We start from the raw sequence: 17,466 nt of genomic DNA on the forward strand, positions 1-17,466 counted from the left end.
TGTAAATCAGCACCAGTAAAATATTGCAAAGCAAAGACCCTGGGAAAGAGGGTAGAAGAGAAGGAAGTGAGGGAAAGAAGACAAAGAAAAAAAGAAATAAGTTGATCAGTGTAATTATTCTTTTTTTTTTTTTTAATTCTTGGGAACCGTGAAGCCCTTGAAAGCACAGCTCATTTGTAGAGGTTATTTTCTGAATTTGGCCAAAATGGAACCAAAGTGGAGACTCCCTTAAGAACCTGAAGAGGTGTAGCATTAAAAGCTGTGATTATCCAGTAGCAGTTGTTCCAGCCTTCATCTACCAGCTACTCCCTCCTTCTGTACCCAAGATTTAGTGGGGTGAATATGTCTTCCCAATGATCGTTTTCATTTCCTCAGCACTGGGGCATGCATAGTTCAGCACCTTGAGGGAGTGAGATGTTTATGCCCACATACACATATGAATATTGGCAACAGAGCACTTGATGTAATAGTGCAGATAGTCTCAAAATGTGTGGATCAGGTTGATGGTGTCATCTCGGGCACTGACATTGGTGTGGTGAAGGAACAGCATGAAGGTAGTATAGCCAAGGCTGTCACCCACAGTGGCATTTGTGTCTTTCAGCTCCAGAGGCAGTTCCCTGTGGCTGAACAGGAGCTGGGGGGCTGTGTGGCTGGCTCTGCATCCTTCTTTGGTCTCTTGCATAAACACCTTTCCAATGACATCATCTTCATCTTTAAACACTGTGCTGAAGACTCCTGTGATTCCATCTTTTTTGGATTCAACATACCTGGTCTCATCATCCTTATAATGAATAACTGCCCTATTCTCTCCTTCCTTGCCCTTTCCTTGGAGCTGGATGTATTTCTCAAAGATAAAGGCAAAACAATTTCACTTTAACATGCCAGCTTGAGGCACAGTAAAATCCTTCAATGCAGGAAGATTTTCAAGGTAATATAGCACAGACATCATAACCTGATTCTGGATAACCTATACACCCTGTTTAATAGCTCATCAACATCATATGCCTGAAGTTCCTTACAGAATTTCAAAGAAATATTGACCATCACTTTTGTTTTGTCTCCGTTAGGATTTGAAATCTGATCAAGGACCCCATCAAAATTTGCAAAGGTTACTTCTCCTTCTTCTGGTTTACTTCAGGCAGTGGTGTTCTTGAATGTGAGCGCAAACCTCTCCTTGATGTGATTGTTCACCTCTGCAGGATCATCTCCCCTCCAACTGTGTAACTTGTTCCTTTGACTGGGCCTTATATTCTACATTCACTATGCTTTGTGATTTCTTGTTCATACATGCCTGTTTGATCATCTTGATGGTTTTATTCTGAAGGTCAGTTTCTGTCTCTTGTCTAGGATTTTGTTGTTGATTGGGCTTGCATTAAGGCTCTTCCCTGATGCTTTGTTTGATGGTATTTCCCAGCCCAAACAGGGAGCCCATGCAGGAGCATAGAGCAGATTCAAAGGGCCCTAGGAGAGGTTCTGGAAAGAATCCAAAATGCCTCCCCCCCACCCCCTTTCTACATCATTAAGCTGAACTTTCAAGTCTGATTAGCAGATGGTAATCTTTGGCAACCTATTCCCCTCAGCCCTGTGAAGACAGGCTGTTGTGGCTCTTTGCCATTTCTGGTTCTGACGTGGTTAAAACAACGGTGCCCAGCAGTGTCTGACCAGGATGGACTGAAACTGTGGGATTCTGAGTTCTCACTTTGCCAACCAAAACTTAGCTCAGCGATGAGCTGGGTTCCCTTCTCTGCTTGGAGCAGAAGATTCCCATAACCATCCTCTTCCACAGCCACCCCCAGGCAAGGTTCCAGCTGCCTGCAGCTGCTTCCCTTGAGGCCTGACAATGGGTGCTAGGAGTCATGAATAGAATTACTCACAATCTCTGATCCCCATTCTCAGTCTCTTAATCCTGCATTTCCCTGAATATTGTACTGAGTTCCCCTGGTCTTTGGAGCCCCCAAACAATTGGTTCAGACAGTTTCTTCCTGGATACTCAGAGCTTTTGTAAAAAGAAATAGGTTCTGTCATTTTCTCTCTGTTGCTCAATTTTGGAACTCTCAAAATAATAAAGTACTGATTTTATTATTATAATAAATTGGCCCAATTAGAGTGGACCTATGGCTTATATAACAGAATATTATTATATGATAGCACACAGCTGAGCCTTAGACAATATAGCAGAGAAAACAAGAGCAGAGATTCTGTAAGCAGACTGTCTCAGTAAAACTCCTAGACCTACAAATTGCTAACAGATTTTTCTTTTGTAGAATGGAGTTAGCGAATTCTCTTGACTTGAAAGGTTTGTCTGTGAGAAGTAAGCAAGCTTAGATAAAGAAAGCACTTAGCAGTGAGAAAGAGGTCAGTAAATATTAGTGAAAATAATAATTATTATTATCCATCACATTAAGCACTCAATAAACGTTAGCTTTTTTTGTATTTCCAACATGGAAAACGTTACTTTGGATTATAACAATAAATGAAGTGACTTTGAAATTTTATTTAATAATTATCTGTATAACTGCTGCATACTGCAAGGATTTTCCTGAAATGTTCAATTTTCTTTTAATAAATATTTCCATTACTACGGATATTATTTTCAGTCTAGCCACCTACTAATTTGATGAAATTAATTGTCCATATTTATCTTGTTCACAGGGATGAAATTTTCAGGAAAATAATGAAATTTACATATTTGAATTTTATATGACATTCACTCATGACACAAATGCATCCTTTCCTCCAAGTTATGGGGCAAAATGAAGTATGATTAGTCACAGCACAAATGGATAGATAATGTAAGTCTGGAAGGATGCAATGACCTGGGAAAAGATGGCTGCCCTATATGTGTAATGCTGTCTTTTTTTTCCAAATGTATGAAATTTTTGATGAATTTGTAGTCTCATCTCCACTATAAATTTATTTACCCAATGATAGCAGGAAATAATTATTTATATTATCTTTATCCTATATTAGCTAACACCAACTGCTTATTCCAATGGTTTGTGTTTGAACTGAGTGTGTAGATTTTTGAAATGAGTTTGTTAAATAACAAAGGTAATGTTTAGTCCAATACAATAAAAAAAAAGTCTATGATACAATAACAATGAATGGTATCCAGTACCCATTATGGGTTTTTCTATTACAGAAGATTAGAGATAATATGATTATAACAAATAAGAAGTCTACAAATAGAAGTAAAGAAAAAGAAATAAAAGCCGTAGAGAAAATCTTGTAGATCATTAGATACAACTCTTTGAAAAAAAAAAGTCAAGAAGAATGACTTAATACTTACTTTCAGTAGAAAACAATAAAAGTGTTATTCAGGGTGAGACCTATCATTTGAATAATGTCTAATAATTACAGAGAGTACTTTTAATTCTAAGAATGAGAATTAATCAACAGCAAGAATAATGATAAAATGCTGTATTTGCTCAAGTAAGAATTTTTTATAACTTTATTATAAATCTTATTTAGAATGCAATTCAAACTTTGCTATATGGCCACTAACACTCACAATGAAGAAGACAAAGTAAAATTAGACTTTTTTTGCATGAGAATTAATAAAAAACCATTACTATGGCTTCTCATTTGATTTGCCAGAATCAAAATTTGACAAAAATGAATAAAAATGATTGACTCTGCAATGATCACAACATCTGGAAAAAAAGTGACGTTATTTCTTCCTTTCTTTATTAGAGAAGTTGTGGATTTATAGAACAGTCATGGATTCCCATATACCACCCTATTTTTAACCTTGTATCAGTGTGGACATTTGTTACAGTTAATGAAAACACATTTTTATAATTGTACTACAAACTCTAGCCCATGTTTTCAATTACAGTTCACGTGTTCAACTGCAGTTCAGTGTAGTTCCAAGGATTTGTTTTTTATTTTATTCTGCTACTCTATATACAACCTAACATTTCCCCTTTAAACCACACTCAGATATATATTTCACTGTTGTTAATTATGTGAAAAATGTTTTTAAAATACTGACATGACAAAATATTTTGGCATTTTGCATATGGATAATTTGTTCAGTTTTTCACTATCCAGTTAAGCATGTGCAAAGTGTGTGTTAGGGTTCTCTAGAGAAACAGAATCAACCGGAGAGATCTGTAAATGTGAGATTTATAAAGGTGTCTCACACAACCGTGGTAATGGAAGAAGAGTCCAAAAACCTTAGGGTAGGGTGGACCATGGTGCTCAGCAGGCAAAGTTCTCACTTGCCATGCCAGAGGCCATGTAATTAAAAAAAAAAAAATCCTTAGGGCTCGCTGTGAAGTTGGCAACTCTGATGTAAGGGTCTGGAAGAACACAGGAGAGACTCACTGAATGAAGAAGCAGTGAAAGAGGCTCTCTTCTTCCTTAAAAGCCATCAGCTAATGGGATTATTTTGTTGTGGGAGACATGCCTTAGTTGATCACAAATGTAATCAGCCACAGATGCAATCAACTGACTGATGACTTACTATACAAACCTTCCAATCTATCAACCAACCACAAAGTACCCTTGCAGCAGCAATCAGGCTTGCCTGATCAGACAACTGGGCATAATCATTTGGCCAAGTTGACATGAGAACCTAAATGTCACAGTCCATCCTTTGTCAACTTGGCAGCTGCACACATCACCTTGAAACAAGCTTAATTTCCAAATAGAGCACAATGACAGACATGTGTTTTACCTGACAATACCCAACCGTCCTGCATACCAACAGAATGCACTACATCTCTCCAGAATAGGTGCAAGTACTTAGGTAACTTTCACTCTTAAACTTCATATCCCATGACTTAAACACTATAACCTGAGCAATATAATTTATGCCATGATAAGAGGAAAACAAGATATTTGCTTATAATACAAATGAAAACAAAACAGGGAGAAAGACTTCATACAATCACAGTCCTTGTTTCTGTAATGGGTCACGTGGTTGTAGTTCATATTTACCACTACCTTCTTCTACTACCCATTACATGTTCCCTTTACCATCAGCAAACACTTCAGCTGGCCATATTTCTTTGCAAGGTAGGGTAACCCAAACCTTCTTTCCTGAAGTTTCTGGGCCATTGGTAATCCTGCCTGGATTGGGTTGTTGCTATTTTTCTTTGACTTTAATCACAGGATATGGTAGCACTAAAAGACCCCCTAAGGGATTGCTTGTATTTCAGGAAAACTCTTCTTTACCTCCATGTGTGTTGCAGTCTGATTTCAAAGTAAATCACCCCAGACAGGACTGTAATCCCCTTACATGCCTGTTGATTCAGTGGCATGAGAAGACCAAAGTGGCCATGTGACAGCCTTCATTTCCAGTTCAATGGAATCATTCTTGTGTCTCCAGGAAGGAGCGCTCCTCCTTTGGGAACTAAGACATGTAGAAACAGCAGAGCTTAAGGTTTCAGGGACAGGAAACAAAACTTTTCCTAGTGGATAGGAGGGGTGATAGTGAGGGGTGCCATTCTCAATTCCACCCTTTGATTTCTGGACCCATGAATCCTGGCTATAGGAGAAACAGCACCATAGGGTGGACACTGATTCAGAGCATGCACAGCCTTCTGGAAAACATCACCCCTGCCCTGGAAGGTATTGCCACCTAGTTGGCACCAAAATTGGGTCTTCAAAAAGCCATTCCACCATTTTATCAACCCAGATACCTCTGGATGATGGGGAATATGGTAAGACCAGAGAATTCCATGAGCACGTTCCCATTCCAGCACCTCATTTGCTGTGAAGACAGTTCGTTGATCAGAAGCAATGCTGTGTGGAATACTCCATGATGGTGGATAAGGATTTCAGTAAGTCCACATATGGTAGTTTTTGTGTGCAGAAAGATTGCATTCAGGGAATGCAAACCTACATTCAGAATATGAGCTTATTCCAGTTAGAATAAATTGCTGCTCCTTCCATGATGGAAGTGGTCCAATGTAATTAATCTGCCATCAGGTAGCAGGCTGAACGTCTTGGGGGATGGTGCCATAGCAGGGACTGAGTGGGGGCCTCTGCTGCTGACAGATGGGGCACTTAGCTGTGGACATAGCCAGGTTGGCCCTTGTGAATGAAAGTTCATGGTGCTGAACCCATGCATAACCTCCATCCCTACCACCATGTACACTTTGCTCTTAAGCCCATTGGGCAATGGTAGGAGTGGCTTAAGAAAGAGGATGACTTTTATTCACAGGACAGGTCATCATATCCACTTGATCACTAAAGCCTTACTCTGCTGACATCACCCCCTGGTGCACATTCACATGGAACACAAATATCTTCAAGTTCTTTGCCCACTTAGAAAGGTCTATCCACATACCTCTTCCCCAAACCTTTTTATCATCAATTTTCCAATCATGCTCCATCCAAATCCCTGACCATCCAGCCAAACCATTAACAACAGAGTCAGTATAAAGCACACCTCTGGTCAGTTACCTTTTCAAACAAAATGAACAACCAGGTACACTGCTCGAAATTCCACGCACTGGGAGGATTTTCCCTCATCACTGACCTTTAAGGATCTCCCAGAAGGGGGTTGTAGTGCTGCAGCTGTCCACTTCCAGGTAGTCCTCCCTGCATATCATGCAGAACCATCTGTAAAGCAGACCCAACTTTTCTCTTCCTCAACCAACTTTGGGAATAAGGAACTCCCTAAGAGGTCCTAGCTCTGGTCTGGGAAAGAGAAGGTAATGTGGCAGGAATGGGGTCCATGGACATTTGGGCCATTTCCTCATGTAACTTCCTTGTGCCTTCAGGACCTTCTCAAGCCCTATCTCTAATATACCATTTCCATTTTATGATGGAGTGCTTATTGTGCATGCCCAACTTTATGGCTTGTTGGGTCAGATAACAACCAGTTTATGATAGGGAACTCAGGTCTCATGGTACATTGGTAGTCCATGGTTAAACATTCAGTCTCTATTAAGACCCAGTAGCACGTTAAAAGCTGTTTCTCAAAAAGAGAGTAGTTATCTGCAGTGATTGGTAAGGCTTTGCTCCCAAATGCTAAGGGTCTACATTATGATTCAACTACAAGGGCCTGTCAAAGGCTCCAGACAGAATCCCTATTTACCGCTGACACTTCCAGCACCATTGAATCTGCTGGATCATATGGCCCAAGTGGCAGAGCAGCTTGCACAGCAGCCTGGACCTGTTGCAGAGCCTCCTCTTGTTCAGGTCCCCACTCAAAACTAGCAGCTTTTCTGGTCATTTGGTAAATGGGCTGGAGTAGCACACCCAAATGAGGAGTATGTCATCTCCAAAGTCTAAAGAGGGCATCTAGGCATTGTACCATTTTTGGCCATAGGAGGGGCCAAATGCAAGTTTATCCTTCACCTAAGAAGGGATAGCTAGATATTCTCAGACCACTGGACACCTAGAAATTTTACTGGGTCCCTGTATCTTTTTTTGTTGCAGTTTTCTCCCATCCTCTAACCCACCAATGCCTCACCGATGACTCTAGATTAGTTGCTACTTCTTGCTCACTAGGCCCAATCAGCATGAAATCATCAATTAATGGACCAGTGTGATGTCTTGTGGGAAGGAGAAATGATCAAGGTCCCTGTGGAAAAGATTGTGATGTAAGACAGGAGAGTTGATATACCCTGAGGCAGGACAGTGAAGGTATACTGCTTCCTGGCCAGCCAAATGCAAACTGTTTTTGGTGGTCCTTCTGACAGCTGTTGAGAAAAAGCATTTGCCAGATCAATAGCTGTATACCAGGTACTAGGCAATGTGCTGATTTGCTCAAACAATGATACCACATCTGAGATAGCAGCTGCAATTGGAGTTACCACCTGGTTAAATTTAGGATAATCCACTGTCATCCTCCAAGACCCATCTGCTTTCTGGATAGGCCAAATAGGAGAGTTGAATGAGGATGTGGTGGGAATCACCACCCCCGCATCCTTCAAGTCTTTAAGAGTGATGCTCTTCTCTGCAATCCCTCCAGGAATACGGTATTGCTTCCTTATTCACTATTTTGCTAGGTAGGAGAAGTTCTAGTGGCTTCCACATGGACTTTCCTACCATAACGGCCCTCACTCCATGAGTTAGAGGACCAATGTGGGGACTCTGCCAGTTTCTGAGTATGCCAATTCTTATTATGCCTTCTGGAACTGGGGAAATGACCACAGAATGGGCTCAGGGACTCATTCAACTCACTGTGAGATAGACCTGACATAAAACTCCATTGACCACCCAACCTCCATAAGCCTCTACTCTGATTGGAGGACCAGAGTGATGATGTGGGTCTCCTGAAATTAGTGTCACTTCTGAGCTGGTGTCTAATAATCCCCCAAATATCTGACATTTTCTTTTCTCCAGTGCACAATCACCCTAGTAAAAGACCATAGGTCTCCTTGGGGAAGGCTGGAAGGAAGATTAACAGCAATTTTGAGCAGTGTAAAACAGTTCTTCCCCATACCCAGCCCTCTCCTCATTCAAGGGCCTCAGGGTCTGTAAACAGTCTCAAGTCTGGGAACTGATTAAGGGGCCATGATTATCTGTTTTTGTAATTAAAGTTAGACTTCTATTCACTTGATCTAGAATTCTGCTTATACAGCTCAAACAAGAATTTAATAGAATGCCCATTGATTTTACTTCTAGGTACGCCATGATCTACTAGCCAAAACTACAAGTCTCTGACAAATTATTTTGACTGCTGCTTTGAGTCTGCTGTCCATTATGGTGGCCACACCCACCTGGCATGTGGTGATTAACTCTTGCCACATGGCTTTTGCCAATTCAGGATCTGATCATCCCCATGGTGTTTAAGGATTCCAGCTCAGTAACAGCAGGTCCCACAGTAATATCTGATCTACTTTGGCAACTACGGAGCTCTTAAGGGATGATGGAGCTAATTTAATGAATTTATTTCTCAAGGTTCTGGTGAAAGATGTGTCCTTTGGACATTCCTGGGGTGTGACAGCTTATTTTCCATGTTAAATCCACTCTAACATTCACATCACTCTAAACTTCTGGATCCCCTCATTTACATTATACCAGGGAAGTTCTGGCATTTTGACCTCAGTTAAGGTTGGCCTCCTTTGGAGCCATGTTTCAGCCATCCATCCAAACAAACTATTAATGCCCGTTCTAAGCCCTCAAGCTGCAACATCAAATGCAGACACTTTGCTGAGTGGACCCATATCAATAAATTCAGCTTGATCCAACTTTACATTCCTTCCACCATAATCCCACATCCTTAATATCCATTCCCACACATATTCCCCTGGTTTCTGTCTATACAGAGTGCAAAACCCATGCAATTCTTTTGGAGCATAGCATACCTCCTCATGGGTTAATTTGTACCCCAACTTTTGAGGCCTGTTAGGACTTTAGTCTAGTTATAGGTCTTGAAGAAAAGAGGGGTGATGGGGGTGGGTCATGAAAAGAAATAGTATCTTTAAGCCAATTACCTCAGGGCATTCCACTGCAGTTTCTTCTGGTGAAACAGGATTAGTCACTTCAGACAGAGGAGTGCGGGCTCCTTCCCCAGGGGAGGTGGCTACAGGATTAGCAGGCAGTAAATGGTTAATCTTGGTAAGTAGAGGTTGGTTGTCAGACTCCTCTGAGGAGACTAGAGACAAGTAAACTGTTTTCTCAAGGTAGACTGGAGGTCTGGAAACTCTTTCCTCAGGAAAGTTCATTACAGATTTATCTAGCAAAGGTTCAGCAAATTCCAAGGATCCTGTCTCCCCATTGCCATCATTATCAACCCATATATCCCATTCTTTCCCAATCAAATTCCTTACTTGATCAGCAAACACAGCAAGTTTGAGGTTTAAGTTTACATTGTAAATTAGCTACTCACACAATGAAGTTTTGAGTTTGGTTTTCAGAGATCTCAAGTCTGCCACTACAGGATATAAGATTTGCTTTCAGGGTAGACATGGAAACTTTTACATCATTCTTATGGTGCTGAAGTTTCAAATTTGAAGCCCTCACTATATCCAGCATATCTGACAACAGTCAGCCAGCATCATTATACCTCTTAATTCCATCGAATTCCACAAAGCTATCAAAAACTTTCTCACCAAGATCCTTGCCTTGTATAAGCATATAATTAGCAGAATCTAATGGTGATATCTTGAGTATCTGTTTTGTCAACTCATCCTATGGACTCTCAGTGCCATTTTTTGATTATTGCCTTGTATAAGCACATAATTAGCAGAATCTAATGGTGATATCTTGAGTATTTGTTTTGCCAACTCATCCTATGGACTCTCAGTGCCATTTTGATTATTGCCTTGTATAAGCATATAATTAGCAGAATCTAATGGTGATATCTTGAGTATTTGTTTTGCCAACTCATCCTATGGACTCTCAGTGCCATTTTGATTATTGGATGCAGAGTTGTAGTGCCCCTGAGTCTGGTCAGAGTACAAAACCAAGTGTAAAAACCCATTTTTTAAGATTTTATTTTTCAAGAACCACTCTTGTGGCAAGCTGTGTTATCAAGGTCCTCTAGAGAAACAGAACCTACAGGAGAGATCTGTAAATGTGAGATTTATAAAGGTGACTCATGCAGCCATGAGAATGGAAGAGTCCAAAATCTTTAGGGCAAGCTGTGAAGCTGGTGGCTCCAATGAAGGGTCTGGACAAACTCCACAAGAGAGGCTCGCTGGCTGGAGAAACAGTGAAACATTCTCTCTTCTTCCTTAACAACCCTCCACTGATTGGGTTATTTCATTGTGGGAGACACGCCTTAGTTGATCACAGATGTGTTCAGACACAGATGCAGTCACCTGACTGATGACGTAATGCACCATCCTTCCAGTTTGTCAGCCAACCATGAAATATCCTTGCAGCGAAGGCCAAGCCAATGCTTGCCTGACCAGACAACCGAATATAATTATTTTGCCAGTTTGACACCAGAGCTGAACCATCACACATGGGTAACGATGTTTTAATAGGTGAAAATTAAAGGCTGCATTGTGGCCAAATTTTGACTTGTCCCATTTTTTTCTGGTCATTATAGGCAAATCTGAATTATATCTTTAAATATGATGATTTGTGGATATGAATTAGTCATTTTGGATGCTCCTTTAAAATTATTTTGCATACTTTTCTCTCACATGCCAGGGGAAATATTTGGATGCAGAAGCAAGAGAAGTCATCCAGTTTTTCTCTGTCATAGATATTGCTTCAGCTTTTAGATTTTGTTCATGGAGGTTCTTCCATCAAGCAGGAGAACGTGACCACATTGAAAACTGACTTTTCAATAGCTCATGCAAATTCTTCATAATGCAAATAGATGAGCTCCTGGCATCAGTTCGGGAAGAAAGCCTGGTAGTAGTAAGAAGAGGATCATGAGGCAGAGGAGGGGCTACACAGCTCCCAGCACTTGGGCTATGGGGAAGCTGAGCTTTCTGCGAAATCTGTGATGGATAAGATGGCAAAGCAATAATCTGTCCTAATGGAAACACACTAGAAATTAACCTTGATTGGAAAAACCATTGAAAAGACACACACTTTGATTGATCCACCCAAGTTTCCTCTAAAGAGACATTTATAGTCTTGTTAAAATAAATGACTTGCTTTCTATTCTCTTTAAATTCTTTTTCAAACAATGCCTATTTAAAAATATTTTATAGAAACATTCTCACAAATGTTACCTTGGTGAAATTTTATGATTTTTAAATCATACCCTTAAGCTATTTTCCTTTTTCCCCATTGTTTAATCTTTGTTTTTAAATTATTTTATTGAGAATGTATTTTTAAAAATATTAGTGTTCCTTTAATAGTATTATTACTGATAATTTTCCTTAATAAAGAATTAGCACCAAAGAGCCAGCACTAGGGTTTTCTTCCAGATTACCCTAGACTAACAGCCTTGTTTTTAAAAATGCCAGAAAAAGGGAATTCTACAATCTTATCTGGTAACATACATATTCATGAAGTTCTTTCTCATATCAAATCTAAATTGCTCCTGTAACAAATTACATCCATTTGCCATGGATCACTGGAACAGGCAATAACTGGTTGTCTTTTTCTGTGTATCAACATTAAGGATGAAACTTGTTAGGGGGCCATCTAATTGTGATAAATGCAGTAGAGTCATGAAGAAAAGATAAAAAGCTCATTCATTTTCTTCAGTATCAAAATCGCTTCAAAAATTCATTAGGATTTTCTGGAATTATACCTCCAAACCTCCTACTATAAGTTTTGTTACAAGAAAATTATGATAAACTTACTCTTTTGAGTTCATTATACCATCTAACTTTTTTGTTTCTTCTTTTCTATGATTAGCATTTTAATTAAATCCTCTTCTGCTTATCCACTGAGTTAGCAATCTCTTCCTCATATAAAACTTTCCTTGTGATCACATCATTTAGAAGGTTATTTTTAGCCATTCTATATTCTTGAATGGCAGGCTTTACATGTAAGTTTATAAAGTGACTGGATTTCAAATTATTTAAGTTCATTTAAAAGTTTATTTAATACATACCCACACGATTTGCCAATTTCTGTGCATAAGTATGAGGTCTTAAGAAATATCACTCACTGCATTCTTCCAAAAACATTGTGAAATAAGCAGCATTATTGGTCCATTGCATCTCTGAGGAAAATGAATAGGCAGAGAGTAAAATATTTGCCCAAAATTTCCAGCAAGTTAGTGTTGGTACATTGGAAAACTGGGATGAGAACCTGGGTAGACTTGCCCCAAAGTTAATGCTCTTAACAGCTTTGTAAGATTGCCGCACTAAAATGTGCAGATAGTAGTATGTTTAAATGCAACAATGCTTATCTTATTAAGCCTATTTTCTCCACTCCCTAAATATGTTTCTGTTTTATCCCAGGTATAGGTATGCTTATTAATTGGTATTCCAAACCTAAAATTTGGAAGGCACTCCAAATATCACTTTCATTTTTCCCCCATATCTACTAAGTCCCTCATTTGATCATTCTAGACCTTTAATTGTTCACTTATTATATATTTCTTGCCAACCATTGCCTGTACCTTGGTTCAGAGCTTTATTACTTCTCTACTGTTTGGTAGCAACCTTCTAGGGAGTGACTCTGGCTCAGTGAATAATCCTGCAGCACACCCTCTATAATTGCCAAACAACTATGTTTCAAACATTATTGAACCTGAGATATGATCATTATTGACTAGGACAATAAAGGCAATTCTTCTTGAAGACAGGTTGCTCTGAGACTTCATTATCGCATGGCAAGACACATGATGGCATCTGCTGGTCCCTCCCATCTCCTGTGGGTTTTGTTGCTTCCAGCTTCTGGCTTCAGGGCCTTCCTCTCTGTTTTTGTGACTTTCTCTCTCAGCTTCTGTGTCTTTCTCTCTGCCTGCTGTGCATTTTTCTCTGTTTCTTTCTCTGAGTTTCATCCTCCTTTACTATACTGCAGTAGGAAGAACAAGATCCAACTGGGTAACGCCTCAACTGAAATAACCGAATCAGAAGTCCCCACCCCACAATAGGTCTACACCCACAGGAATGGATTAGCTTTAAGAACATGATCTCCTGGGGTTCACAATGCCTTCAAACCATCACAGTACAACTCTATTGATAAAATTGACTCAAAGACTATCCATGGATGAAATAATTAGATGAAAGGTCAATAGAAAATTTCACAATGGAGGTATTAGGCTGTCACCATATGAAACTCTTGATCAATTTAAATATAACTGAAAAATAAAGCTTCATTCTCAGATGAATTTGCTGAATATTTTATTACTTGCATTTCTGCCTACTGATTTTATCCCAAACATCTAAACTCTAATATTGTCAAATAATGAAATACAATTTTTTTTAGCTCTGAACCAATAGATTTCAATGACTCAATATTCAAAGTGGAACAATAACTGAAATCATTGGGAAAAAATATAAAATATCAATTTGGAGTAGCTCTCTTTGAATATGTTATCTCACCTTAAATGTTAATCTCTTTTTGCTTAATACATTTTCAGTAAACGCTTTTAAAAAGAAATTGTTCTATCATACAAAATTGCTCAATATATCCATTTCATCTTAAAAAATAATGTTTACCCTTACATTATAAATAAAATATGAACAATAGAATACTATATTCTATTTGCTCCTTTTCATCCCATTTGCCAGAGACCATAGACCGTTGAGAAGAGGGAGGGCACATGCCAGCATTGTCAACTACTTCACACCTGTAGTCTCTGAATTTAAGACAGATGTATTCTGACTTTAGAAGACAGTTATGAAAAGACATTTCAAGAAACATTTTCATTTTAGCTGAATTCATAAATGTTTTATTTATGCAAGTTGCCACACATTTATATGCAAATAATATCTTCCTCTGGTGTCTCACTTTCTGGAGGCAAAAGGGAAATGCTTTACCTTAGGCATTTCATTTTCATTAAAAGCCATGAAACAAGAAAATAATATATTACTTTTAAAGAAGCTTTCTATTTGGAGTAAGATTAAAGTTAAACTCCTTGTAAACTTGTTCCTGCTTATGCTAACGTGGTATGTGTAAGCATAGTTTTAAAAAGTCCTTACTAAGAAAATTAATTTGAAATATATATGAAACAGGAGGGTTGGTTTTTTAGTACTAAAAAGGTTAAAATTTTGAGAACCATCTGTTAATAAATAGGAATTTAGTGTAGATAATCTGTAATTGTTTGAGAATCTATGCTAAATGTGAAATTTTATTTCGCAGGTGGCTGAAGGCAATAGATTTGTAACAACTTACATTATATATTGTACACAAAGATGTGCACATGCATATGACTCAGTTTAGTATAGAGTACACAAATTAAAACACTTTTCTTTTTTTTTTTCCCTGCATGAGCAGGCACCGGGAATTGAACCCGGGTGTCCGGCATAGCAGGCAAGAACTCTGCCACTGCGCCACCATTGCCAGCCCAGAACACATTTCTTTCTAAGTCTAATTGAATACACTCATATGAAACAATTTGTCATCTCACAACTTTATGTTTATTTAAATATCTACATCCATTTTTTGAAGAGAAAACTGAAATAGAGAGGATCTGATATGAGAAAATACATCTGGAGGAAGTATATATATAATATATGATGTTTATGCACAAAGGTTTATATTAATCCCTAGCCATTACAAACTGTTATAGATATATAAAAAAAGAAAATTTATTTAAGAAAAATTAGACAAAATAAAAGCAGCGGAATAATCTACTACAACAATGAAGAGTTTGTAATAGAAAGCATTTGAATTTTACATTAATCCTGGGGAGAAAAAGAGTCAAAGTGATGAAAGGTGTATATATATATATATACACCTTTCTTATATATATATAAGAGAGGGTTACTAAAATGATAGGGAGTGCCTTTTTCTCTTGTAGCTTTCCTTTCTAATTTGAGTTTCATCTTGATAAACTTTCAGATGGTTTCAGATAACTATCTGTCCTTTGTTTAATGGACATGGGTACACCTACCACAATAGGATGCTAGAAATACACTACTGGTTCAATACACCAAAAAGCCATAAATTGTTGAAGCAGTAGACAAATGACAGGAATCATCACAGGTCAGAAATTACTAACAACAGAAATTCAGAGAAGTAAGTGAATGTATAAACCAGCATAAAGTTTGGAGGCCTGAGTCCATTTCAATGCACCGTATTTGGTGTATATTAGAAAATGTATGTGCTTGTTCCTGTTGGGAACAGGAGTAAAAAAAACTATGGTTCATTCAGAGCCCTTTTTAGAGTAGAAAGTGAAATTATAGACACCAACATAAAGCTGGGACCGCAGAACATATGCATTACTGTGGATAAGCAACCAAACCATCTGACTGAGAAATTTAGTGACTTGATTTCCTGCCTTCGTTTCAATCCTGGTTAGAGCAGGGGTAAACAAATATATCCCTTTTAACTCCTTGTTACAAGACTGTCCTTCTGTGAGCTTGGAACTGCTTTTCATTACCTCAAAGCATATGGTAGCACAAAATTGTGAACTAATTAACAACACTGAATAATACATTTGAATGTGGTTCAAAGGGAAATTGGTTGTGTATATGTTACTGGCATAAAAATTTTTAAAAAGGACTATACAGCACAAACAAGGGCGCTAATGTAAACCATTGACTATATAGTTCATAGGAAAATTATAATAATATTCTTTCATCAGTTGTAACAAATATACCACAGTAATGCAAGGTATTAATAGAAGAGGGTTAGATGGGGGTTAGAAAATCTGTATTTTCTGCAAATCTATGCTTATTTAATTCAACAAATGCAATGAATGCCAAAACAAACAAACAAAAAATAACTGGAGTTGAATGATGCTGAAACAAGAGGAGAAATGCAAGTGAGAAAGTGTGACAACCATATATTTAACTACTGGGCTGGTTTGGAAAGAGTTATGCACCCTAGAAAAGCCATGTTTTAATCCTAATCAATCTTGTGAGAGCAACCATTTCTTTTAACCCCTATTAAAAAATGTAGGTTGGAAATTTGATTAGCTTATCTCCACGGATATGTGATTCAATCAAGTGTGGGTATTAAGCTTGATTAGAGGACATGTGTCTCCACTTATTCTATGTGGGTCTTGATTAGTTTACTGGAATCCTATACAAGAGGAGACATTTTGGAAAGATTTTGAGAGTGAGGAAAGAGCTGCGGAACCACAACAGAAGGATGAGAGAACCAGGGTCCACCAGCCAGCAACCTTTGGAAATGAAGGAGAATGCCACCAGGGAGCTTCATGAAGCAAGAGCCCTGGAGAGGAAGCTAGCAGATGTCATGATGATTGCCAAGTGCCTTTCCAGTGGAGAGAGAAACCCTGAGCTTCATCCACCTTTCTTCAGTGGAGGTAACCTCTTGTTGGTGTCTTAATTTGGACATTTTTATAGACTTGCTTTAACTGGGACATTTTCTCAGCCTTAGAACTGTAAACTAGCAACATATTAAATTCCCCCTTTTAAAAGCCATTCTGTTTCTGGTATATCACATTCCAGCAGCCAGCAAACTAGAACAACCCCTGAATCAGGCCATTTTTCAATTCACTGGGTGAGCCAATAAACTATTGTCGCTATTGTGAAGAAATGTAAAAAGCATACTGAGTTTATATTTGCATCCTAGACACCTAGCAAAAATAAACCAAAAACAACAGTTTAAGGTTCAGTGTGCAAAAAAATTACAGTCTCTGTTCCCGTGTACAGCCAGCACTGGCACACCTTCAATTCCTCGCCTATGCATGCACTACTCCAGCTCCTGCCTGTAGATGACCTGGGAGAAGGCTCCTTCCCACCTAGCCCACCTCGTTTGCACGTGCTGCTCTCTGTGCTCCCTCCCCAGCCCTGTCTCTGTCTCATCTTCCCACCTGGTCAGGAACCTGTTTGCAAGTGAAGCAATATGTCCATGTTTTGTATATACAACCTCTCTTGTAGCCTTTGTGTTTTTTGTTATTGTAGAGAAACAGAGATTCTTCATATACTTTGTAAGATTTATGCCAAACCCTAGTTCTCAATGTCTTTTTCTTCCTGTGGCCCCTGCACTGTTGCCCAATGCCTCCCT

The 17,466-nt window shown here is 38.7% G+C and overlaps 1 pseudogene; it reads right to left on the reverse strand.

Moving 5' to 3' along the window:
* Positions 1-328: 328 nt before the first annotated feature.
* LOC143668560 (actin-related protein 2/3 complex subunit 2 pseudogene) lies at positions 329-17,264 on the reverse strand (annotated as a pseudogene).
* Between the last annotated feature and the right edge of the window lie 202 nt (positions 17,265-17,466).

This window comes from Tamandua tetradactyla, chromosome 24, assembly GCF_023851605.1.
Source record: "Tamandua tetradactyla isolate mTamTet1 chromosome 24, mTamTet1.pri, whole genome shotgun sequence".
NCBI lineage: Eukaryota > Metazoa > Chordata > Mammalia > Pilosa > Myrmecophagidae > Tamandua > Tamandua tetradactyla.